Source organism: Furipterus horrens, unplaced genomic scaffold (assembly GCF_987537825.1).
Source record: "Furipterus horrens unplaced genomic scaffold, mFurHor1.1.pri manual_scaffold_4, whole genome shotgun sequence".
Classification (NCBI taxonomy): Eukaryota; Metazoa; Chordata; class Mammalia; order Chiroptera; family Furipteridae; genus Furipterus; species Furipterus horrens.
The window spans coordinates 192,186,495-192,213,560 of record NW_028327174.1 but is presented as its reverse complement, the minus strand read 5'-3'; positions in this window follow the sequence as shown (position 1 = coordinate 192,213,560).

Here is a 27,066-nt window from a genome sequence, read left to right as displayed (position 1 = left end):
CAGAGTCTGCAGACATAGTAGGTCCTTTGTAAATACTTGATGAAGAACTAAGGTATCTATGGGGTTTTCAAGAACATCCATGGAAACCTATCACTTTTCCCTCAGCAAGAGACTTGAGGTTAGTGTCTGGGAGTTGATTGCTTTGGTCCTTGTCTCTTCGGTGCTTGCTTTCTCGTCTGAATAACACCCACGTTCAGCCAGCCCATTATCTGTCTCCGTGTCATCCCCCCTAGTCTCAGTATCCTTTCTGTGTTGCAGACATCAGACCCTGACCTGTACATTGAAGTTGGGGAGTCAAAAAGGAGAGGTAGGCTGGCTCAGGTAAGACAGGGAGATGAGACATCATAAATTGATACCTAAGTTGACTATGAAGAGGATAGATGTGAATTTGGAGGGTGATCCAAGTCCTTGAACTTGATGTTGTCCACTTAACTTTTTAATCTAAACACTAATATGTGTGTAAACTACAGGTAAGATTTATGTCAGAATTGGCTGGTTTGGCTCAGTGGATTGAGCGTCGGCCTGCGAGCTAAGTGTCGCTGGTTCGATCTTCCAGTCAGGGCACATCAGAGAAGGAAAACTCTGACTCCAAAAAACCTCCGCTGCCTTGCGGCATACCTCTTCAGGGGAAAGGCTAAGGGAGTAAACCCCGACAGAAAATCCGGAGCCGGAGTCCCTAAGGCGGTTTGACGTTGTAGTCAACACCGGCAACTCCTGCGGCGCACCTGAAGCCAAGCTGTATTGACTTCGTCTTTCCCTTGGACCCTTCAGCTGCGAAGAGAGGGGGGGTCTGCTGCATGGGCAACAGCAGACCCTCCATATCACCCTGCCCAGGCTCTGTAGCTTCAGCTTCACTGGAGAGGACACTCCAGCGTCATCACAAGATGTCGATTCAACACGGGAGGAGACAGATACCGTGTCACTCCCGAGTCGGACTGCACAGCCATTCTCGGCGGTGCAGATAGACTCTTAAGAAGCTACACCATCGTCTCTCGAGACGGACGGCTGCCGACACGACGACACGACATGATAGAATAAACAAGCTTAGGGGAACAGGAAACATTTTATACATCTATAGAAAACCCAGACCAGGCTCTTTGGAGAGGAATCTGGCCTAGCTCGAAACACACAGGGTTTCCTTTATTTGTGTTTAAGGAATGGTACATTGAGTCTTGATATGACAATACATTTCCCTGCATTTAATTATGGGTGAACTATTGCCAGTGTTTATAATGTGTGAGAAGAAAACTCTCTAAGTTCACTTACAGACATTTGTGGATACTGGTAGCAGTGATACACCAAGGTTCAAGTTCTATGTCCACCTTGACTGCAAACAACCTAGAGCAATTCATGTAACCTATATAAGGGTCAACTTTCTGTTTTATATGGTGAACATGACCATGGTATCAACCTCAGTGGGTTGTTGGGAGACTTCAGTGAAATAGCAGAATACCTGGGCCCACCGTGGGTGCTCAGGGGGAGTTAGCTAATATTACTGTATATATGTGTTAAGGGGCTGCTTTAGTTTTGTCTGTTCTCCTCCACGTTCATCAAAGCATTCTCAGAAGGCCATCGATACTGGCTATCAGCCTGGAGCTGTCTCAGGGGAAGTTTTAGAATGGTTAGTCTCATTTTGAAAACTGCTATATCTTCCAGCTTTTGACTTCCATTGAGACTTTAATTTGTCTTTACAATTTTGTGTTTCTCATCATCAGCCTTTGTCTGGAAGATTCTCATATTTTTCCTGTGCATTTTCTTTGATTGTTTTTAAAAATCAGATTATTTTGTTCATTGATACCTAATAGGTATTTATTGAGCATCTCTTATGTGTAAGATGTTGTATCCCTTATATATTTTACAGTGTCTTATCTTTATATACACTACAGTAATTTTTAAAGGTAAAAAAGGCAATACAAATAATTCAGATTATAATTATACTATATATAAACTTCATTCTTAATCTCAATTTGCAACACGTTAACTAACAGCAAGAGTACATGGGAGGTTTATTGATTAAAACTTTCCAAGGGATGAAGTTCAAAGGAACAACCAATACACTGAATAATAATCAGGATTCAACAACTGTTTGGTAAGTGAGAACACTGGGTCAAATTGAATAGATAAAATTAAATATGGACCTATATAAAGTGTTGACTTGTGTTCAAACCCTCAACCCTATAAATAGAGGATAAAGAAGATATAGTTTAGAAGAAAGGTTAAAAATCTGAGGTTGAATTTTAATTGTGGCCTGAGTTAACAATGAGCTTTGACTGGAACCACCACCACCTTAATGCTATTCCAGGCTCAACTAACAGTAATTTCATGCTCAGTGGAGGTAAGTGATAACTGTCTTCTACTTAACCTTGCTCCAACCATATCTGCTGTCCAGAGTTTAATCTAAGTTTAGGTTCAATGCAGATGAACCAGAGTGTGGCCACAAGAAGGAGATGAAGAGAAAACCAAATACCCAGAATGACTGAAGGAACTTCAGATTCTTACCTGGAGCAGGAAAATTTGGGGAGAAGGAACATGGTAGCAAACATCTGAACATTTGTGCAGGAAGATACTAAATGTTAGATTGTATAATAGATATAAATTGCAGAAAGATACAGATTAGTTCAACATGAAGAATAATTTCTTCACAATTAAAGCTTCCTGCTCAAGCAGTTATCTGCTTTGTCAGTTTCCCAGCCTTGGTCAGTCTTACACAGGGTAACCCTCACAACCATCTGGTACTACAGAGGGTGTGGGGTATTATAGAGAGCATTGGAACAGAATTGTATAAAGTCAAGGATCATATCTTAGACATTTATATGCATGATATGTATATTTTTTGAATGGAGAATTAACAGCTAGCAAAATTGCTTCTTTGAAAAACTGATACACCTAATTTTTAAAAAGGCATATTTTCACTACCATGGAGAGAGGGATTTAAGTGGGTTGATTAAATTTTTTAAATTGGAAGGAGGATGGATAAAGAAAGGTAGTTGCTCACCAAAGTTAATAACGGGAGACATACCATGAAGTTTGAAAGAAATAATACTGATTATATACTTACACAGAGCACTTCAGATTTATCAAAAACACTCAGGCCCATGATTGGTGATGATCTAAACATCACCAACAAAAATGATATAAGAAGGTGTTAACAATGTTGCTGTTCCCATTTAACAGATAAGGGAACTAAGTCTCAGACAAGTCAGTGAATTGGCTATGGATATTGTAGAACTGGGTTTCAGAGACTAGATTTTTAAATCCCAAATCCTAATTAAAAAACAAAAACAAAAACAATCACCCACCAATATGGGACTAAAAAAGGGAAGAGACATAGGAAAGTAGAGAAGTTATTACTTTTACTGTGGCATAGGCTAGAAATATAAGTAATTTCAAGACCCGTATTTAATAAAAATAAAATAAAATAAAAATGAAAGAGTATCATTCCAAGCACGAAAAGCTGAGAAACCATGAGAAAAAAAATGAAGGAACTTTGTAAAAAAGAGAGAGAGAGAGAGAGAGAGAGAGAGAGAGAGAGAGAGAGAGAGAGAGAGAGAGAGAGAGAGAGAGAGAGAGAGAGAGAGAGAGAGAGAGAGACATTTAAATGGCAGCTGAGCAGGTCAGGGAGCGAAGCCTCCAGGTGGGCTGAATTCTGGTGTGTTTGTTCCTCCGGACTTGATGTAGCCCAGCACACAATGAGGCTGGAAAGAAGGTGGGGAAAGAATGATGGTTCATTAGGGAGCTAGGCTTTGTTGCTTTGCTGTGGTGAGTAGTTAGTTTTGGAAATTACACACTCCAGAGGCAGGTAATTTATTTTTTATAAATTGTGAGTATGTACTGAATTGCAATTGAAAGGCGGGGAAACCATATCTGAAATGATTAGGAAGGAGTAACTGGGGATTGCCTGCCTGTGGCCTGAGTGGTCAGTCCCTAGTGCTACCTAAAGGGGGCGATGTCCATCCTGCTCTGAGGAGTCAAACGCAACGGCCAGGAGCTTTCCATGATGGTTTATGCCTGAATCCCAGATGTGGCCCGTCCCCCACCCTGCTCCCTGGCACCTTGTAATCCCATCACTGTAATGCACATCACAATTTATTATAATTATACCCCTTTGCCTGCCTGCTCTGCTTCAGTGGAAGAACCGGCACTCAGGCTCAGCAGGCTCTGGAAATCTAACAATGGCGAAGACCGACACTACGCTAGATTGTTGGCGCCTGAAGAAATGGATTGTGAAAAATGGATTTCAAACATTATATGTAGAGACACCGCAGCCCGGAGGAGAGAACTGAAGGTCCGAAGGAAAGCAGGGAAAAATACGTACTCAGTGCAATGTTTCATTGTACAATAGGGAGCCACATAGACCTTACTCTCTTGAAGCTTACCATCCAGTGGAGAAGATAGACGTTAAATCAGTGGTGCAAATTATAACCCCAGATGTACAACGTGCTGCGGGGAAAATTCAGGGTGGGCTGGGAAGGTTTCTTATGGCCCCAGAGCTTCAGGTCATTATTCCTGGTGTCACACAGTCTGTTAGTGGCAATCCAAGTCTCATTTCTAAATCTACTTAGTGACATGAAGTCATTTCTTATACAGGGTGGGGAGGGAGTAGATTTACAGCTGTGAGTAGGCAAAACACAAAGCACAAAGTTTATTTTTGTATTATTATTTATTGATTATTGTATTATTTTCCATAGGAACTACTGTAAACCTACTTTTGCTCCACCTTGTGTTTTTGGCAATAATTTTTAAAAATTCTCTTTGCCCTAAACTAGGGATTTCTAAGAATTCTATGGCCTATAGACCCCTCTCAGAACCTGATGAAAGCTATGGATCATCTTTCAAATGTACATATATACCCAACATGTAAACTTGGACATAATTTTGGGGGCCATACTTGGACTTCGAGGTTCTGAATTCCTGTTACGAGCTCTTTCCCAGGTGACTTCATCTACTCACAGTGGTCCTTCCTTTTGGATTATTCCCAGCCTGAATCTCCAGCCCGGCCATCTCTCTTGTAATCCAGACGCCTGGGCAGTTGTCTACTGGGCAGCCCACTAAAATTCCACCAGGCTGTATTACCATTAGGATGTGGCAAAAGCCACACTTGGTGAACAACTCTGTGTGCTGGGGTTGGGTGTGACAGTGGCACGGAGGGTCTGGGAGAGCAGATTTATATTGATATAAATCTTGGTATACAGGTGGAGGAAGCCAATAGCCAGTCGTAAAAAATGTGCCTGGCACTCAGAAAATGGTGAAGAAGGCAATGTCAAGCTAAGAGTTGTGAGACGATGAGTGGGTAGGCTAAGCCCTGAGTTTCCACTGTTTGTCACAGGACAGAGTATAGAATGGGAAGAGAAGTGGGGAAGGAGAAAAAGAGAGGGAAAGAAAGGAAAAAGAAGGACAAGGGAAAACAGGAGGGAGAAGAGAAAAAGTAAATTGAAGGGAAAGAGAAGGGTCAAAGGGTGGCCTGGGGAACACCAGTGTTTACAAAGTCAATGAAGGAGGAAGAGCCTTGTAGGAATGGGAAAGTCCCAGGGAGAAATTGTTTCAAGGAGGACGTAATCAGCACCAGTGGCATAGATGTCAGACAAGAAAAGAGGCCAAAAATGGCCATTGGGTTTTGCAGTTGGGGAATTGTTAGTGCCTTCGAAAGGAGAAGGATGGATAAAATTTTGGGAGAGAAGATTTGATTTTACTGGGTTGGGGAATTAATGGAAGATAAGAATGTAGGGAAAGTCAAGGTAGAGAACCTCTTCAGAGGATGTATCTTTGAAGGACTGGAGAGAGATGGAGTGACAGAGAACATGGCACCCAGGTGGGACTGCTGTGGGAGAGGTGGCTGTTGAAAGAAAGGAGTAAAGAAGGAGAGTTAGGCCTCTTAAAAGTGGGGGGCCTGACAGATGGAATGCGTCTTAGAGAGGATATAAAGAGACAAGTTCAAAGACATGGATCGGGGCAAAGTCTTCGGCAAAGCAAGATACTAAAGTAGGAGAGAAGGGGGTAAGCATGATGCGATGAAGTGTGTGGGCAGACGGTGAGGCCGTGCATGGAGGGAGCTGTGACTGAGGCCCTCACACTGTCTGAGTGGCTGGAGGCCGCTCTCCTTTCCCCCCACTTTCTCCTACTGCAGCCAGTTTGCACTGAGGCCCCCCAGTGCCTTTTGTGGGTGAAGATGCTCAATTTGCAGGGCTGGTTTTAAATAGCCCTGCGTCTGTCTTGCAGTCACTGACTCATCATGAACTCAGCCTTTTTAGAATACAACCTTTAAAGACAGTTTAAACTTTAGACATCGAAAACAAAGGAGGGAAAAATGTTTTCCTCATGCTACTTGCAAATGTCATTGTCCAGCCGAGGAGTCCAGTTGGAAAACCGCGAACCTTGTTTTACTTTCTGTGGGCCCCTCTAAAGCTTGGAGAAGAATATGCAAACTTCTGGAACTTTCCTTCAGTCCTTGATGGGACTGAAGGAGCCAGGATTTCTCATCCTGCGTTTGCTGTGACGTCCTCCCTCTGGGTCTCAGTCTCCTCATTTGAATGAGACTGGCAATCTCCAAGATCTCTTTTAACCCAGAGTCTAAGACTAGAATTTATAAAAATTTCTTGGTACCCAAACTTCCCGTGAAACGGCACAGTTAGCCATGAATCACATTTCACGAGACGAAGGAAGGCAAGGAAATGAAGGGCTAGAACCCTGAGCAAGAAAAAGAGCAAAAGCAGATGTTCTATTCTGATCTCATCTTTTCCAAAACAGTGCAGCCCTGTTTCAAAGCAGAGATATCCTGCCACGTGACTCACAGGGGCAGAGCAAAGCTAGCCTTGTATCGTCCTTCAACTTGACCTGAAAAATAAAGAAAGCTGAAGGCAAAGGGGTAAGTGCACAAAGGAGAAGGTCGAGGATTAGGACAAAATGCAGCTGAAAAAGCCCCAGGAGACTTACAGGTGATTTTTACATTTGCCATCATTCCTGGGGGTTTGAGGTAGGGACCCAGTACCTTACTTGCCCTCATGGGGTCATCCGTGGCCCTTGCTTTCTTTCCAGGAGCGACCATGATAGGCTCATGGGGCTGTGAATTAGTTGTCTGAAGGTTTAGTTTTAAATCTGATTTTTGCAACATAACAGACTGAGAGGTCTTGAGCCACATAAGCTCTTGAGATTTCCATTTTGGTATTTCGAATGGAAATAAAAAATATAGTTAGCTTTCAGGATAATTTTAAAACCATATGGTATATGAGAAGTCTGCTGACATTGGAACCCAGGGGACCTGGATTTGAGTTTGACGACACTTCCCTAATCCTTTCCTCATGCTTGTTTTCTTCGTTTGCCTCAGTCTCCAGCACCTCTCCCTGACGTCTCAGTCTTTGCTTAGACTTTGCTACCTATTTCTCTAGAAAACCAATAGCAGTATCTACATACCCTTCCTCCAATACCGGCCTAGTAGAATTTGTGGCCACACAATTTGCTTTCCTTGTTGTTACTACAGATTAATTGTTGATGTTTGTTATCTAAGGGTGATCTGTCCACTTCTTCCTCTAGATACCACCTGTACTTCCCTCCCACGCCTTCGTCCAGCCTTAGCTCAAGGTCACAGCTCTTACATTCTAGAAATCATCCTGGCTTCTCTGAATCATTTTTTGCCCCTCTCGGAATAACCTTACCAATGAATATAAAAACATGAAGCGATGTATCTTGTGGTTAAAAAAAAAAAAAAAAGTTTCCTAGACTCCAGGTCCACCGAGATGTCCCCATTGATAGTAAATGACAGCTTTATTGTTCCAGTCTTTCAGAACAGAACTCTGGGCCCATCCTTCGCTCTTTTCTTTCTCACGTTATACCCCCAATCCATCAGCAAATCCCGCTGACTCTCCTACGAAAGATGAACATTTCTCAGAGCTTCTGCTGCTAACCGTCACCTCTCCAGGAAAACAAGAGCCCCTCGTTGGCTTCCCTGCTGCCACCCCTGCTCAACTCAGTCTCTTTGTTTCACAGCACCCAAGTACTTCGTTTAGAATACGAGCCACACTTACCATTTCTCTACTTAGAGCATTCCTCAGATTAATTCCTTCCCATCTTCTTTAGAGTAACAAGTCCTTGCTGTGACCTCCGTTGCCCCGCCAATCTGGACGCCTCCAGACTTCCTCAGGGTAAAATTATTCTCCCCTTCTCTCACCTGCTCCAGCTAGATTTGCCTTCCTGCTGTTTCTTGACCCCGCCAAGCTCCTTCTCACCTTAGAACTCGGTCTCGTGACACCCCTCCACCTAGAGTGCTCTTATCCCAGATGGCTTCCTAGACGGGTCTCTCACTCAATGCTTCTGCTCACTGATGACTTTGCTGGCCATCCTCTGTAAAAACAGCACATTCGCCACTCACTCCCTGCGCACTCTAGTTTTAAACTCTTTTCTATTTTTTTTCCATGGCACTCATTACCTTTCACGAGATTGATTTTTTAATTTATTGATTGGATCATGATCTATTTCTTTCCTAGGAGCATAAAAGCATGCTACCTTGTTGTGGTCCCAGCCCCTAGAATAGTGCCTCCCATATATTAGAAGCTTAAAAATTAAGTGAATAGATAACAAAGGGGCTTCAGGTAATTTATTTACCTTTGCTCTATCTTGGTTTCTTCAATTCTAGGAATGGATATAATACTGCCTACTTTGTAAGATTGCTATAGGGACAGAGATAACACGTATGAAATGCAGGGCTCAGGGCAGGAGTACAATAAACAGCATGCATTATTATTAATGTTGCGTGGATTCCCTGGATAATGTATGGAAAGGCCCTGACATGTTTCCTAATATGTACTAACAGATCAGGAGGCCGTATTTCTCACTGCTCAGAGAGAATGAAAACATTTTCTGATAATCCAGACAGACTGACTGTTGGCAGGAAACTGAATGACAATGGCTCAGGGTTTGTAGTTGTACAACTTAGTTCAAATTCTGATTCTGCGCAAGCAGCTAGACTGCAGACGGGTTTCTTAACCTCTTCTGAGTTTCAGACTTTTCGTCTATAAAGTGGAAATAGTTGCACCCCCTGATTACTAATATGAGTAACAAGTTACTTTACATGGCAAAGGGGAAGTACGGTTGCAAATGGAATTGAGGGGGCCGATCAGCTGACCTTGAATAAGGGTATTATCCGGGATTGTCTGGGTGAGTCCAATGCAATCAATCATAAGTGCCCTTAAAAGTGGAAGAAGGAGAGAGAAGAGTAGAACTGGAGAGATGGTAACGTGAGAAGGACTTAACCAATATTGTGGGCTTTGAAGATGGCGGAAAGGGCCACTGACCCAGGAACATGAGTGGCATAGTGCAATATTGTGATTTATAGGAACTATGTATTCAGTCATTCAGATCACCAAAATATATTTCTCATACATATGTGGTCTTCTTTCATAGTTCCTGGCCCACAGTTTTCAAAACCCTTGGAATATCCTGAGCTATAAGAGCAGTGAGAACATCTTTGGGGCTCTTGTCCTCCACTCCTGAAATCCATTCAGAGATATAAAGGTAAAATGGTGCCTTATTATTCATAACCAGCCTTTTTCCACCACGACTGGGTTTATATTAATGAAGAGACCTTTGGAAAACACCCAAGGATGGATCTAGTTGTCAGGGAACCAACCACAAATAAAGGATGGGAACTTCCAATTCTAGCCCCTGATTTCTGGGGGGTCGGGGGGAGGTTGACAGCCACATATGTTTGAACTGGGTACAGATCCCCAAAGACCTAGCTTCTCTAGAAACTAGAAAGAGCAAGGCAGTGATTCTCCCCTAAAATCTCTAGAAAACGATGCAGCCCTGCTGCCACCTTGATTTTAGCCCAGTGAAGACCCATTTCAGGCTTCTGACCATCCAACCTGTGAAATAATACATTTGTATGGTTTAAGCCACTACGTTTGTGGCAATTTGCTAAAATAACAATACGAAACTAATACAATTACTATGCTATACAGTAGAGGTGATAGACAGGCCTGCCTCTAACATTTGTTGGATTCAAGTCAAGATTTGAAATCTAGGTTCTTGGCCTGTACCCCACCTTCCTTCTCATTTCATCCCAGCTCTTACCTGCATCCGTATTCCCTTCGGTGATGATAGGAGTGCTCTTTATCTGAGTTGACGTGTGTCTAGTGAGCACATGAAATAGGGCCAGTGTGACAGCAGGATTGAATTGAATTTTTGTTTAATTTTAATTAATTAATTCAAATGTAAATAGCTCCATGTGGCTAGCGGCTAGTATATTAGCACAACTCTAAAGCATGGGGACATGAGTGGTTCAGGACAGAGCCTCCTATTGACTAGATCTTTAGGCGGTACTGATAATAAAGCACATGAGAAGGAGGAAAAGAAAATCCAAGTTTTCAAAACAAAGAAGCTATTCATTCTCCAAGGAGAAAATCCATAAAGTCTTCTTAAAGGAAGTCAGCCTTTGGTTTGAGATCTGTTAGGAATTCTTCCCTCTCTCCCCTTTAGATCTTTCTGCATGTTCTGTCCTCTTCCCCAGGTTGACTCCTCCTGGTCCTCCAGAGCTCAGCTCTGGCTTACTCTGTCAGGTAGCCTTTGCTGAGTAACAAACGACACCTACATTTAGTGGATTAAAACAACCATAGAGTATTTTGCTCCTCATTCTTCTGGTTGTCAGTTTGGGGTGGGCTTAGCTGGATGATTCTTCTGTGTCTATGGTCTGCTGCTGGGCCAGGTTGAGATGCCCTCAGCTGGGTTAATCCACCTTTGCTGCACGTGATCTCCCATTCTCTGGAGGGCCAGCTTGTTCACTTTAGTAGTGGCAGGCTACTAAGAAGAATGACTAGAAGTGCCCAAGACCTCTTGAAGACTAGACTGAAACTAATATACTAAGGAACTTCAAAGTCCCATTGTAAAATAGCATACAGTGGCTTCAAGAATTGTGTGTATTTTGTGTGATCTACCTCATTCACTTCTTCTTGAGTTTTCTAGTCCTTCCCACAGTCTCAGGTTCAGCTGGGCACCCTGTGGTTGTCCCTATATACCAAACACGGAATTATTTAGTATTTGTCCTTTCGCTTAACTTTTACCAAACTTCGTAAATTATGCACCTTTATGATTATTATCTGTAATTTAGAAATGTGGAAGGCAAGGACTTAAAACTTTCTAAACTGCTATAACTATACTTGGCAGAACTGGGTGCCAGGCCTAGTGCCGTCTGCCTATAAACCAGGGTTTCTCAATCTTGGCACTGCAGACATTTTGGGCTAGATGATTCTTTATTGTGGAAAGCTGGTCTATGTATTGTAAGATATTCGCAGCACCCCTGGACTTGACCCATAGATGCTAGTAGCATACCCTCCAGCTGTGATGACCAAAAATATCTCCAGACATTGCAAATGTCCCCTGGAGGGGAGGGGTAGGCAAAACCACTTCTGGTGGAGAACCACTGCTCTAAATCGTGCTTCTAACCCCACATCGTGAGCCTCTCCTTGAGTGAGGGAGTGGAATCCTATTTGGAGCCAACACTCAGTATGCGCTTTCAGCCTGAAGAGGAGAGTAGGATTGAAGGCAAGCTGGGGCAGAGATGGGCGCTGCAACCGCCGTTCCGGCAGGCTCCTCTCAGAACTGGCTCCTCAGCATTTAGCCCTTCCTCTTTCCAGATGCTTCAGCTTCTCATTATGAACTCAGCATCCTCTACCGGGTTACAATCAGAGAGAACCAGCCAGTTCTCCCAGGACAGGGAAAGATGGCCCCAGAGCAGGCTACAGAGAAAGTTCCAAGTTGGAGTGGCTTTGCTGCTGGTGGTGGGGAACTAAATATTTCATCTTCATAAAATAAACATGGATTGTCTCATCATGAAATATACATAAAAATGTTTAAACATGTTAATTATTAAACCAATATTGATTCATATTGGATGAGGCATTAAGGAAAAATTAGCTAATGTATTTAATGTCTCTTCCACAGTTGACTAGTATCAGAATTCGTCACATCTAATCACCAATAATCGTAAAAGTGGCAGGCAGTATTTATGATTGGGGTGAGTGAGTACTGGGCAGGAAGTGATGGGGAGAGAAGGAAAATGAGAATCTAAAAGACAGAACCTGTCAGATGTCACAGCCCATCCTCAGCATTTCAGACATAAATCACTGGGTGCAGTCACATCATCAAAGTGAGATAAACCTTTCATATTGGGACAGTTAATGAATATCATTTGGACCCGGCTTCCCTCTCAAAAATGAAATGGGATGGCAGATGCAATGTAGAGGAAAAAAAAAAAAAAGAGAATTGAAACAGGGCTTAAAAACACTGGATTTAAATTCTGTCTCACTGATAATTTTAGAGCTTTTGGCTCTGTTTATCCATCTGCAAAATGGGGGTAATAAAATCCACTGGGTAACATTTTTCCTCTGATCAGTTATGTGATTTAACCTTATCTCACTAGCTAGTTTTTTCTTTCTTTTTTTCTTTCTTTTTATTGTTGCTCAGTTATAGTTGTCCCATTTCCCCCCCCCCCCCATTGCTCTCCCTGTCCTACCTACCTCCCCCCTTTTCACAGTCAATCTCCACCCTGTTGTCCCTGACCATGGGTCATTAATATTAGTGCTTTGACTAGACCCTTCCCCTTCTTTCCCCCCTACTCCCCCTCTCCATTCCCCTCTAGTCACTGTCAGTCTGTTCCTTGTTTCCATGTCTCTGGTTCTATTTTGTTCATTTGTTTTGTTCACTAAGTTCCTATATTAGGTGAGATCATATGGTATTTTTCTTTGGGCGCCTGGCTTATTTCACTAAGCATAATTCTCTCTAGCTCCATCCATGTTGTCACAAAATGCAGGAGTTCCTTCTTTCTCTCTGCTACATAGTATTCCATTGAGTAAATGTACCACAGTTTTTTGATCCGCTCATCTACAGATGGGCACTTAGGCTGTTTCCAGCACCTGGCTATTGTAAACAGTGCTGCTATGAACATAGGGGTGCATGAGTTCTTCTGAATCGGTGTTTCAGCATTTTGGGGGCATATAGTTTTCAAATTCCTTAGGGGAAGAAACATTTCCCCCAGTATTTTCCCCCCAGCTCTTGAAAGTAGGTTAATAGAGTCATTTATAAAGCTGCTCTGGAATCAGACAAAATCTGGACCTGAATTCCAGATCTTGAGCCAAGTTACTCTCTTTCTTTGTAACTCAATTTCCTCATCTGTAAAATAACTCACTTACCTCCTAAACTTGCTATGAATATAAACTGTTATGATGTATATTAAGTGGTAAAACATAGCTTATAAGGACTATTAGATCCTTGGTGATGGTTATTACTCTATTTTCCTAGAGCAGTGCTAAAGAACTAAACAGTTGGCAAACACTCAGTGAAATTTCAATCCATTTTTTAAAGTCAGTAATTCATGAACTTTTAACACTAGAAATAACTATAAATATCAGCCACTGGAGGTAACTATGGAGCCGTACAAGCCAGCTTCTAGCGCCCACTGTGCTGATGGGAACAAACCTCGGGAAGGAACTCAGCTGGTTGGGCCTCCAAGTCCTCCTTCCATCGGCCCACGCGGTCCTAGCATGAGGAGAGGGCATTGCTCCTTCATGTGAAGACGTGCTTAGGAAAAGCTGCCTGGAGCACCACCTCTGCATCTAGTTACTTAACCTCTGTAAAAGAGGGATCAAAGGATGTAACTCACTGTCTTATTTTGAGAATCAGAAGAAATGGAAAAATGAACGCAACCACACTTTGCTAATTTAGACTCATCGGTTAGCATATTCTCTAAATTTTGAGATAATATTCTTTTTTGTCATTTTTAAAACATTTCTAAAATTGGGATATGCCTTACAATTGACATGTACCTACATTAATGTAGGGCTTCTCGCCTTTTCCCTAGGAGCTCTTATTAAATCACTGGTGTGTGTTATAATTGGAAGTGTCTTCAGAAAAAGGTGAAGCGGTATTATTCTTCATCTCACCGTAATTAAATAGACCCTCCTAAGAAACAGTGCCAATTTACCCTAGATCAGCTCTTCTGAGGTCACATAGTTGCTAATAAGTGAAAAAAGAAAAAATAGGTGAGAACTTGAGGTATTCTCTTATTTTCTTCTGCAGTGAGGTACATTGACTTGTTGGGGAATATTCCTCAGCTCAGAGGTGGGGAAAGTGGCAGATGCGTGGACGTGTCCCAAGCATGTTTTCCTTAGATGCATTGTGTCATTTGGGAAAAGCTGACGAGAAATGGCCCAGTGTTATATACCAGGAACCATCAAACTTTGAGATTGAAAACCTCTTCAGCAGCAGCATTTCTCAGCTACCAGATGTCACACAGCTGCATTGCAAATTGCTATCAGAGCCCGAAAAGAGAATGAAAGAGAGGATTGTTGAAGCCAGGAAGGCATATGACATAGTAAACGGTGCATTTAATTTCAACTTAATGTGAGAGAGAGAGTGCATTAGATAAATATTATCTGATCATTAAAAACATATTTATGGAAGTTTAGCAACTTTGTCAGGGATGTGTGACTAATAATATAGAATTGTGAGGCCTCAAAAACCTATTTGTCTTAATAGACTGGTGTTTAGTTTGGATTATTGACTGTTAAATCAAAATAAAAGTTTTCACTTGAGATTTTGCATTTCATTTGTGATGGATTTGTCTTTATCCAGATATTTCTATTGGATACTCAGTTTGCCCTTAAAAAGACTCCCTCTAACAGAATCATAGAATTTTCATGTTGGCATAGTTCTTAGAAGTCCAATCTTCTTCTAGCTTTTTTTTGGTGCAAATGGTATCATCTGTTTTTGAACCGCAATTCTTATTTTCTAGATAAATGTTGTATTGGCAAACTAGGGGAAAATTTGGAGAAGAAAACTGGAAAAAAAGGTCAGCTATATTTCCTTCAGCCTAGTAATCCCTTCTCTTTCATTTTCTATGTATTTGTGTGTGCTTGGTACACAGGGGTAATTGGGGTATACACATATGAAAGCTATTTGTAATTCTTTCTCTTTACTTTTACGAAGTAGCTTATATGACCACTGTGCATAATAATAAATAATACTTTTCTACAGAATGGCTGTGTGGTAATGTACTGAGCTATTTCCCAATGTTGAAATATTCAGGTTTTGTCTAGTGCATCCAGAGGGCCTGAGTTTGAATTCTGCTTCTACCCACTTACCAATCATGTGATTTTGGGTGAGTCACTTAATGTCTCTGTATCTCAGCTTCTGCATTTGTAAAATGGCGATACTATTTGCACTACCCCATAGAGTAGCTATAAGAATTAAACAAATTAATCCATGTTAAGCATTTAAAACTGGCACATGACACAATAACTTCATGTTGATATAAGTAAGTTGACTATGAATATTCTGATACATATTCTTTCCCAAAGTGTTGACATATGTCCTCAAGGGGGAGTCCCATAAAATCTCATATTATGGCCTGGGCCCTTTTTGATAATTTCCGAAGTCAAATAATCAGTTACCTCTTTAGACAGATTACTTCACTTTGGGCTGACTAATTATTGGGAGTTTCTTCTTTATGTTGAATCTGAATGGGCTTTCTACTAAATCCCACACAATGACTAGATTCTATCCTTGTCCTAATGGAAATCATTTTGACTCATTGAATCTCAAAACATGTTTTCTGATACGCTAGTAAATCCCCGCACCATCCAAGTCCTCCAGGTTGTAATGATTCCATCTCCAAAATGCCTCTTGAAACCACCTACTTGTCTGTATTTTCATCACCACTGCCCTAGGCTAAGCCACCATCACCTCCAGCCCTGGTTAGAACAGTAGCCTCCTAATTGGATTTTACACCTGCTCCTGGTACATGGGCACCAGTCTTGTCTATACCAAATGCTAGTCTGTTGACAGAATTTGTCTCTGCAAAGCCCTATAGCGTCCCATTTCTTAGACTAAAATCTGAACTCTTCATCATGATCTACGGAGCCCCGCCTGAATCTTCTTTCTCTCTCCTCTCATCTCTCCCCCCTCACCTCTCCTCTCTCTCCTCCTTGTTCACCACAATCCAGCCACACTGCTCCTTCCCAGGTGTCCCGAGCTCTTTATGGTGTTTGTAACATTGGTCCCTTTACCTGGGAAGCTGTCCCCTTCTTTTACCTTTAGCCTAGCAACTCTCTCCTTATCTTTCAGGCCTTGCCTGAAATGCTTCTTTCTTTCGAAAAGAAACTTCTATATAAAATGTTTCTCTGTTTATCAGAGTACTTTGCTAAATTCCCCTTAAAGCACCAATTAAGACTTTGTAATCATACATTTATTTGTGTGTTTATTTGTACAATCCCCTGGTGAAGTAATGATTTACCAGGTCAAATGCACTTCTGTTAGTCACACCTGAAAGCAAGTTCAAACAAACAATGGTCATAGATAATTTACTGTAATCTCTTCTAAATTCCTAGAGCTGGAATAAAATACTTACAGTGATTTTTATTGAGCATTTGCTATGTCCCAGGACTTGTTCTAAGCATTTCACACGTACACATGTATTGCCTAAAAGGTAAACACTAATACCGTCGTCGTCGTCGTCGGCAGCCGTCCGTCTCGAGAGACGATGGTGTAGCTTCTTCAGAGTCTATCTGCACCGCCAAGAATGGCTGTGCAGTCCGACTCGGGAGTGACATGGTATCTGTCTCCTCCCGTGTTGAATCGACATCTTGCGATGACGCTGAAGCTACAGAGCCTGGGCAGGGTAATATGGAGGGTCTGCTGTTGCCCATGCAGCAGACCCCCACTCTCTTCGCAGCTGAAGGGTCCAAGGGAAAGACGGAGTCGATACAGCTTGGGTTCAGGTGCGCCGCAGGAGTTGCCGGTGTTGACTACAACGTCAAACCGCCTTAGGGACTCCGGCTCCGGATTTTCTGTCGGGGTTTACTCCCTTAGCCTTTCCCCTGAAGAGGTATGCTGCAAGGCAGCGGAGGTTTTTTGGAGTCAGAGTTTTCCTTCTCTGAAAACACTAATACCACACAGCAGATAAGTAGCAAGGCCACGATTTGAATCCAGACTAACTGTAGTGTTCAAACAGCACTCTAAAGAAATAAAAACTCTGTCTAGAAGGTATCCTGCCATGTAATATGAAAAAGAGACATTTATTAAAGAAGATACAAGATACAAGAAACATTATACATAGGACAATGATGCCCCAGTCCCATTCAAAGTCGGCACCTTGGGACCTCACACAGCTCTCCCGATCACCATCAGCTGCCCTTTCATATTTTCCTGAATCTCATCGAAACTCTGAAATCTCTTCCCTTTCAAAGGTTATTTTAGTTTTGGGAAAAGCTAGACATCACAGGGCACCAAATCTGGGCTGTAGGGAGGCTGAGTCACCTGGATGGTTTGATGTTTCACAAAAAACTCTGCACAAGATGTGATGCCTAAGCGGGTGTGCTGTTGTGATGAAGCTGCCAATCACCAGTTGCCCAGAGCTGCGGCCTTCTGAGTCATCTGAATAGTTTCCTCAGAGGAATGATCAAGCTTAGTGTAAAATTTGATGCAGATTTGTTGCTCTACTTGCTCAGTCATTTTGAATGTGACAGCCACACAGTACACACGCTCACTCAATGGCATCTACCACCCCCACTGACTAGTAGAGTGAAGTCATCATTGTTCATGCATTTACATTCCAGTCCACTCTCCTTGGCTGCCAGGTTACATCAATGTTGCACAAACCATTTTCATTATGTTAACAATGGCTGGACTTTTCCTGGACGGACCTTGTATACCTCTAAGGACCTTAGCTTTGATTTCAAAAGGAAAAACTCACAAAGCACATGAAATATTTTATATTTTGCACAAAACCATGAAGGTAAGTCATTCAGTGATGCAATTAGAGATTAGAATATTGAAAGGAATGTTAAGTGAAACTTTGGAAGGTCAAGGTCCAAAAAAAGAAAACATAGGAAGATCCAACATGTCCAAAAAGGAACGCACAGTGCTGAGTGGTTTATGAATGACTTTATGAAAGAATTGGCTATAATAATTATATATGTGCAATTAATCATATATGGTGTGTTTATGTATCTATGTCTATGTATATATGCATATATCACATATATAGATACATAACGCGTACACAGGGTGAGGAAAAATCAGTTTACAGTTGTGAGTACATGAAACAGTTTATTCTTATATTATTATTGATTAATTATTGTAGTATTTTCCATAGGAACAACTGTAAACCTACTTTTGCTCCAACCTGTATATATAGACAAATGTATGTGTTAAAAGAGCTGCTAAAAAGAAGAAACAAGGCAAAATATTTGCTATTTTGCCTCTTTTTAATAGCTCTCTTCTCTATTTACAAAAATACTACATACCTACTGTTTAATTGATCAAAATGTTTTCAAATCTTTGATCCTCACGTCCTACCAGTGCTAGGTAGGAAGGAACCACTGTGACTTGCGGAGAAGAAATCTGAGGCTCAGAGAGGTGAAGGAACTCACCCTGGAGCGAGTTAACTGGAGACGCAGCACCAGCTCTGAAGACAGAGGCAGAGAGAAGTCGAGCTAATAGGGCGGACTTCAGTATCAGGGAGATAAATCACACTTCTGCCGAAATGGGAGACCTCTTTAACCCTTCTAACTAGTTTCTTCCTTTGTACTACTGGTTTTTAATGCCGGCTTTGCAGGGCTCTTGTGAAGATTGATTCACATAATGTCTGTGAGGCACCTGCACCGGAAGGTAGCACATATTACCTGTTTTAACATGTGAAGGTTTTTGCTCCCCGCCATCCTGGCCCCTTTCCCCTTTTCTTCTGGAGCCTCTTTCTGTAACCGCTCAACAGGGATGATGTAATGCTTCAATTGCCTGCCCTGGCCCTGCTGTGGGCTCATGGCCATGGCCTCGCTTGATAAAAGCACTACATAAATACAGCTCCTGGAAATGCTGACATAGCTTCGGTCACCATCAGGTGACATCTTGGAAGGAAACAAGGCAGATGTCGTGGTCTCAGCTTCTAACTCTAGAGGAAACTGGCTGTAGGCTTCTTATCTTGGGCATCTTTGAACTCACGGGTGTTAGTTAAGCCCAAAGCCCATTGCATCACATCCGCAGATGAAAGCTCTGAAGTTCACCCACAGTTCCTTTCTTCAGACCCCTCTTTATTTGCTGGCTATGTTTGGAGAAGTATAGGAGGAACACAGCTTGCAAGTGCAAGTCCCTGCTTTGCAAGTTGCTGGCTCAATGGCCAAAGGTAAATCACCTTCTTTCTCTAGGCCTCAATTTACTCAGAGAGGGAACAATTGCTTGTATCACGGGCTTCAGTCAGGTTCAGACTCAAATCTTCCTCTGAACAGATGGTGTCTGTGGTGTTCTCTTTCTCCTGTGGTTTTATCAGGAGGGTGTCTGATTTGGACTGACCCTTGAATGCCCAGGTCCTCTGTCTCTCAGGGCAAGACCTGGGGCCACTGTCCCCAGCTCTGTGAGCATACTGAGACCCTTTGGGACAGGGACAGCAGGGCCTCTGACTTGGGGTTCTACCTGCCTGGATAGGCCTGGACTGAGTAATGCAGAAAAGGCCTCTTTCAACCACACTGCCTGGCTGCAGCTTTCTCGTCCTGGACAGACATGGGTCTAAGGAGCCTCCGGGCAGAATGCATTCTGCTCTTCAGTGTGCTGGCGGCTACAAGCCAGGAGCTAAGTACCAGCCTCGGCCAGTGCCATTCGCTGTGGATGGGGCACAGGCTGGTTGACGCTAAGAGACAGAACTGCACAGCAGCTGAGAGAGTTAGGTCTTCCGTCAGCACGATGAGGATTGAATCTTGACTCTCTCACTTAGCTGTGTGCTCTGGGAGAGTTGTTTCACCTCTGTGGTCCTCAATTTTCATTCTATAACGTGGGACGAAAAATGCCTCTGCCTCTTGTTCATTAAGATCATGTGTTAATATACATCAACCTTTAAATCAACATTTGCATCTAGGTAACTCATTGAATATTATCTCATAACTAAGAGCTACCACCTACAGGGTGGGCCCTGGGGGCCAATTTCTGTGCTGAGCCTTTACCCTCATTGTCCTCTTTACTCTTTTACGTCAACTCCAGAAAGTTGGCTCTGCCAACTCCATTTCACAGATAAGGAAGAGGATAAGATAAGAGAGACTGCAAGGTCACTGCAAACCCACTGCATCTTGGTCTGATTCCAAAGCTTTGACTTTGAGCCCCTAAAGCCATATGCAGTGGGAACTAATATTTTCAGCCATACAATGGTGATTGTAAACAACTGTTGTTTTAAGTCCTTTATATATCTTCATTTATTTAATTTTCATTTATTTAATCTTCATAACAACTTTTGGGGGTAGGAGGCATTATCATCTCTATTTTTTTATATGAGGACACTAAGGGGACTGGAAAAAGTAATCCTGAAGGTTTCTTTTTGATCTATATTTAATTAAACTCAATGTTTTCTAAGTGTTTTCAGTGGAGTACTAATCCCTTAAGTTTCTTTGTAAAATAAAGGCTTCTGTGGCCAATACATTTTGCAAGTTCAGCCCAGGAAAGCCCCCTCTCAGTGATTCATAATGTACTTTTGCATTTCAAAGGGATGGAGGAGCCCTGTAGGGAGGAAACCTGTTAAACTTTGTTTAACCCAGTGTTTCCCAAAAGGATTTGACCTGGGAGACCTGCCACCTCCTTCCCTTCTGGCTTACACTCCAGTACAACATCTGTCAACATTCTGCAAATCCTTTTGGCAAATTTCATTCCAATTCGACTTAACCTGCATCCATTGAAAGTCAGGGCTGCGCCTATCCCTATTACTACTGGCCTTTAAAGGCATGCAACTTCAGAATCTTCTTGGTAGGAGAGAAATATGTATGGTAACTATTTAGAGAATAACCCAAATCGTTAATTTAGGTGTTTGATGCACAAGATGCCAGAAAGACGGGAGTGTGGTGGAATGGAACAAAGTAGCCTGGATGGAGGAAGGATATAGGCTTTCATCTTAGAATAATGCAGGATAGGAACCTCAGTCTGATCTGCAAACACAAGGCAAAGAAATCTCCCATTATCAAGCCCTAACTTATCAAAGGTAAAGAGAGCCCATTCCTAGGATTAGATTGCTTTATGCTACCAGTCACAGTTATTTTTTCTTGCAGAAATTTCAGTAAAACCTGTTGCTTGTTGTTATTAGAATTATACTTATTGTTATTAAATTAGAGGACTACATGGTTATAAAAATCTAAACATCTTGAGCAAATCCTGTGTTTGATTTCATCTGTCTTTTTCTAGCACTGCCGCCTCAAGCTTTATGACTGCTGTAGGCTTCTTATTCATCCTCATCACTTTTATCACCCACTGTTTCGATAAACTCTCTAACAAAGGAGCTGTACAAATCACACAGTAACCAACAACTTTCCCCATTCCCTCTTTAATGTTCTCATTCATCATCCCTGTTGCTTCTGAACTGCCATCACTTTCGAACCAATGGCCATTTCTTAGAACTCGTGGTTCCTAATTAATCCCTAACACTTGCAATTTTCTTTTTGAAAACTCTGTAGGATAAATTGCTACAGTTGGTTAGGTGATCAGGGAGGATGTGTGTGCACTGACCAGTGGGACCAGTAGAAGAAGCAATGCTGGGAGGTGGGAAGTAGCATGTGTACAAGAGACTTAAGAAGGAAGGCCAGACTGAAGTTCTGGGTGTGTGTTATCCAAGGCTGGGATCCTCACTTAGCTTCGATGAGCTGCCAAGTTCATAGCAACAACTCACTCCCTTTTTCTCCCCATCATTGCTCCCCTTTTCTGGCAAGTGGTCCCAGTGTAGCTACTTCCTCTGGACGTATGCTCATCCCCCAGCCTTTTCTGTGGACATTGGAGTCAGATCAGGCTCCATGATGGAGCCACATCCTGTCATATATTTTCCCTGTTTGAATTTATTGATTCCAATATTCTTCGGAACTTTGGGACTAAATGGTCAAAAATTTGGACCAGCCTACATGGCTTAGAAGTCATAAAGTATCTTTATGTATTCCATAATTATTAAGTGTCTAAAATATAGCCTGTCTAACACATGTCAGTTACTGTGTGCCTAATACATACTCTGCTGGACACTAGAGATACGAGTGAGGGTTTCTAACTTAAAGAGTCAACAATTAGAAGTTAGTCCATGTTTCTGACATGATTTGATATATATCTAATATAAATGATATAATTTGAAATAGGAAGATAGCAAAGAAGGATTCTCTCAGAAATGAATGTTGAAATTGATGTGGGAGATCACATTCAAGAAGGTGAAGAGGGAGAATGAGTGTCAAGAAACCATACATGGAAACCCCGAAGCTCCTCCTCGTATAGGGAACAGAGAGTGAAGTACAGTGTTCAAAACCCTCCTCTGCTATTTACCAGCTTTGCCACCTGTAACTGGGGATGATCAAACTCACAGTTCTTAAGAGCCTCAGTTTTCTGTTCATTAAAGGGGGCATAACAATAGTATTAACTTCATAATGTTGCTTAGAGAATGAAAATTAGTAAATTCACATAGAACAGCTAGAACAGGGCCTGGCATACAACTTTTGAATAAATGTTAGCTAGTGTCATTGAGTTTCATAATTAAATAACAACTTTGATTGTACCCGTCACAGTTCTGGGAGCTGGGATATGGCATTGAAAGATCCAGAGACCACTGATCTTTTGGAGTATATTCTCTATTGGGGAATGATGGAATATAAACAAAAATGTCTAAAGGTAATATCAGATGATGTTGAGTCCTATAAAGAAAAAAATGAGCTGCTGCAATGGAGCCGCTGTTTAGGTTGGTCAAGGAGGCTCTTCCTTAAGAGGTGACATTTTAGCTAAGACCCTTACATTGAGAAGAACTAGCCATTTGAAGATTCTGAGTACAGAAGGTTTTAGGAAGAGAGACAGCAAGGGCAAGTTCTCAGGTGAGAATCGTTTTTCCAGGTAAAGGAATGAAAAGGTGGCCAGGGTGATTCAGGTGGAATGAGGGAGGTGAGGAGGATGTGGTAGGAGATGAGACCAGAGAAGTAAACAAGAGCCTGGGGGTGGGGCGGGGCTTGGGGTGTGCAGTGGGTATTTGGCATTTATTCTACATCACAAATCAGGTAGTTGCAGAGTTGAGAGAGAAATGGGACTGGGGTAAGCAGAAGACGTGGCTGTTTCTGAGTATTAAAATTCACTAGAACTAAGGAATGAATGCATTCTTCTCATTATTTGTTGAGCCACTTTGAACCAGAGGGAGTTCTGTCTCCTGTTTTCAAAAACAGACCCTTCCATTAATTAACGTAAGCATATTAATAGCCATTGCTCTTAGTTGAGCTCTGATGTTATGCCCTGGACAGAGCAGAGCAAAGAGGGACATTGTTGTTGAAATAGAACCATTCCGTAGCCTTGGTAGCTATCCCATTCATTTCGCCAAGTGTGGCGTAGGGGAAAGAGCTGACTTGGAAGGTGTTACCTTTATCCATCAGCCAGGGTCCTGGCAAGCGACAGATGCCACACTTGAAGGAGTGATCGAAAATGGCTTAATGGAAGTGTTGCTCACAAAGGTGTGGGGAAGGGGAAGGGCCCCACCAACGGTCATGAAGCAGCAAGAAGATAACAAAGGGAAGCAGTTACCCCCCTAGACCTGATGGAACATGGGCAGGGTGGGAACCAGAGGAATCCTGAGCTACCAGAGTGGACCACCTAACAGAGCAGTGGCCTTCACAGACTACTGCAGCCTCTGCACAAACGCAGCACAGTAAGGAGAGAACAGGGAAAATTAACACCTGGACCGCTCTCACTTCTCTTCCCGATCTCCCGCCGGTGCCCCCTAGTGGCTGGACCCTTTAGAAGCTAAAAAGCAGCAGAGCTGTGCTACATGGCTGTCCTGAGCCTCGACTCTGTGACTCTGGTAGGTCACACGGCAAAAGGGGAGCTAAACAGCTCACCTTAAGATAGGGAGATTTTTCCTGTGTTAGAATCTGGATGGACCCAATGGAATCAGAAGGGTCTGTAAGAATGGAAGAGGGAGGCAGAAGAAGAAAACTAGAGCGATGGCAGCATGAGAAGGACTCCACCGACTGGACATCTTTGAAGAGAGCCAAGGAGTGCAGCTGGAAATTAGGAGAAGCCAGGAAATAGATTCTGTCCTAGAGCCTCCCGGAGGAACGGAGCCCTGAGGACACATCGATTCAACCCACCCAGGCCCATTTCAGAACTGTAAGAGGATATATTCTTGTTGTCTTTAGCTACCAAATTTGTGGTGATTTGTTATAGCAGCCATAACAAAGTGGTATGAAAGTCTACCTCATGCATTATGTAAAAGGGTAGATTAGGATAGGGGAGGGTAGGAAGTCCCTGAGGGTACAATGGGGAATATTCTGCACACCTGGGTTTAAGTCTTGGCTCCACCCTTACTGCACAGCTGTGGGCAAGCCACTTCCCCTACCTGAGCCTCCATTTCTTCACCTGTGAAACGAGGGCCATCCTAGCTTTTTCAATATGCATTGTGAGGATCCAGTGGCATAATGGATGTGAAAGTGTTTGATCAGCTAATGTCACATGGATGTAGGTCGTCTGCAGTCTAATGACCACAGGAAAAAATGACTCAGTGCAAAATCACTACTTTAGATGTTCCTGAGTTTAAAGCTCTATACCTCTTGCTTACATGATTTTCCTATTACGACTTTTTTTCAATGTGAAAAATTAGGACATGTCTCTAATGCTTACTTTCCCATGGGGCCTGGAGCCATCCTGGCTGGGCTATAAATCTTTTCTTTCAATGTAAAGATTTATGGTTCTTGTTGGAGAAGACAGGTTGCAACACGCAGATGCATAATCATGCACCCAGGCGCACATGGCACGTGCTAGAAAATGGGACTGCCCATGGGAGACATAAAAAGGGAGTTCATGGCTTTTTCTTCATGCATCCCATGAGCCAGTCTATCCCCCTCATGTGCATACAGACACCACACATATTTGTATTACTTTGTATATTTCCCATAAAAGGCACCCCAATAATCAAACCTGCCAGCCTGCTCTGAAGCACATGGGTGATCTGGCCATAAGTGCACATAAACCTGCGTTTCCCTTGCCATCACTGAACCGATAATGAATGTTGAGGCCAAATAAATGCTTAACACCAGCAGAAATGTGTCTCCTGTATGACAGTCATGAGGAAAAGTCAAATTGCTTTTCATGACTTTCAAAATGGCTTGAGGAAGACAAGTTGGTTTATGTATTAAATTTATCTGGAATTTACATTTTGATTGGCCAACAGTCTGGGCAAATTCCACAGTAACCTATCGATCTGAGAGAGACATTTGACAGCTCTGAACAATTGCTGAAATGGCTTTTAAAACCCAGACGGTGAGAGCCGGGGAAATCTTCCCGGAGAGTCCTCTCATTCATCTTGTATCAGCTCCCCTACCTCCCCCACCTGCCTTGGGGTGGCTTTCAATAAAGCCAATGGAGACATATTTCCAGAGATGCAAGATGAACTTCTTCTGGAAGCCCACTTCCATTGCTTCTCCTTCCCTTGGCCCCCCATTTCACCCTGATCGCACTTGCAGGCTCTCTTCCTCCACATGAAATCCATGGTTGATTTGGGGCCTGCCTGTTTGAGACAGATGGAGACAATAAGTGTGTCTCCAAATTACAAGCCTGGAGTCTTTCTGAAATGCTCCCTGTCTCTGTGACCCCAGCTGCAAAGGCTGAGCCAGAAATCGTCTTGATTTCTGTTCTTCTGTCTGACACATAATCTGTCATCTAAAAATCTTTTATCAATCCAAACCAATGTGGCCTCTTACAGTGTGTGGGTCTGTACCTACAATTTCTCACTTACCATATTTGTCTTGGAGTGCTGTGGTTTAGTTTGATGAAAAATTAGCAGCTACTATATTCAAGATATTGCTAAAAGTTGAGACAGGCCTTCTAGAACAATGGCTGTCAGACATACCCAGCCCAGCAGCCATCAGCCTCGCCTGGGAACTTGTCAGATACGCAAACCCTCACGCCCTACCCCAGACCCACTACATCGGAAATTGTGGATGTGTGTTTTAACAAAACCCCGAGACTGTAATGCAAGCTAAAGTTGGAGAATCAATCATATACTATTTGAGGCATGTTCGCAAAAGCTGACATTGATGTCTGTCATAAAAGTGACAACACAGTACTAATGGGGATTCAAGAGGAAAGCTCATAAACTGTGAGACAAGGTAGGGAGAACGTGGAGGACAATAAGAAGAAGGCCTCAGAGAGGAAAGGCCCCAATGATATGTTTTGAGGGGTGGTCTAGCGGGCTTGACAGACCAACAGTTGGCGCAGGGAGGGGAATAATGCCAGCACGGCCAATGTCTAGCACTGGATCTGCCCTTTTTTATTTCCTGCCCATGGCAGACATTACTAATAGATCATGGTGCTTTTTCCTTTTGAGCTTTGTAATGGTCTCGAGGTTTTTCTAAGCTCACTGCTCTAGGTGGCCAATAGCAAACAATTAAAATTGGCAGGTACTTGCCTATTTTCTGTTTCTAAAGCAGAGTCAGCAGCCTAAAGGCATGCTCAAGCAATAGACCTTCTATTGGGGAGTCTCGGAGGAATAAGGTCCAGCAGGTATTGAAAACTAGATTACATAGGGCCATCAATGCCAACGTAGAGTTTTAACTTATTTTCACATGCAAATCCATTAAGGATTTGATCCAGGAAAGTGAACTGATCAGGACCATTTAATGATTAGGCATTTTGTCTTCCGCTCCCTTTAGATAGTAGTTTCCAAACTTGGCTACCCATTAGAATCGCTTGGGGAGCTTTTAAAACTCCTGGTGCCCAGACCACACCCTTGACCAATTAAATTAGAATCTCTGAGGATGTGATCTGAGCATCAGAGTTTTTTAAAGCTCCCTGGGTGATTACAATGGGCAGCCAACGTTAATTTATTGCAGTGGGGATTCTTTTGTTTTTCATTCATTCCAGTTCCTTGCATCAATCTAGCACAATATCTTGCACAGATAAGATTACTGGTGCATTAAGTCAGCATCTAATTGGCTAATGAGGTGTTCAGTAACCTTCCATATAGAATTGTCTTCCTTTTTCAAGTGGGAAAAATTCAAAAAAAGCACAAACCAAACATCTTCAAATCATAGCAACATTTTCACCCTAAAC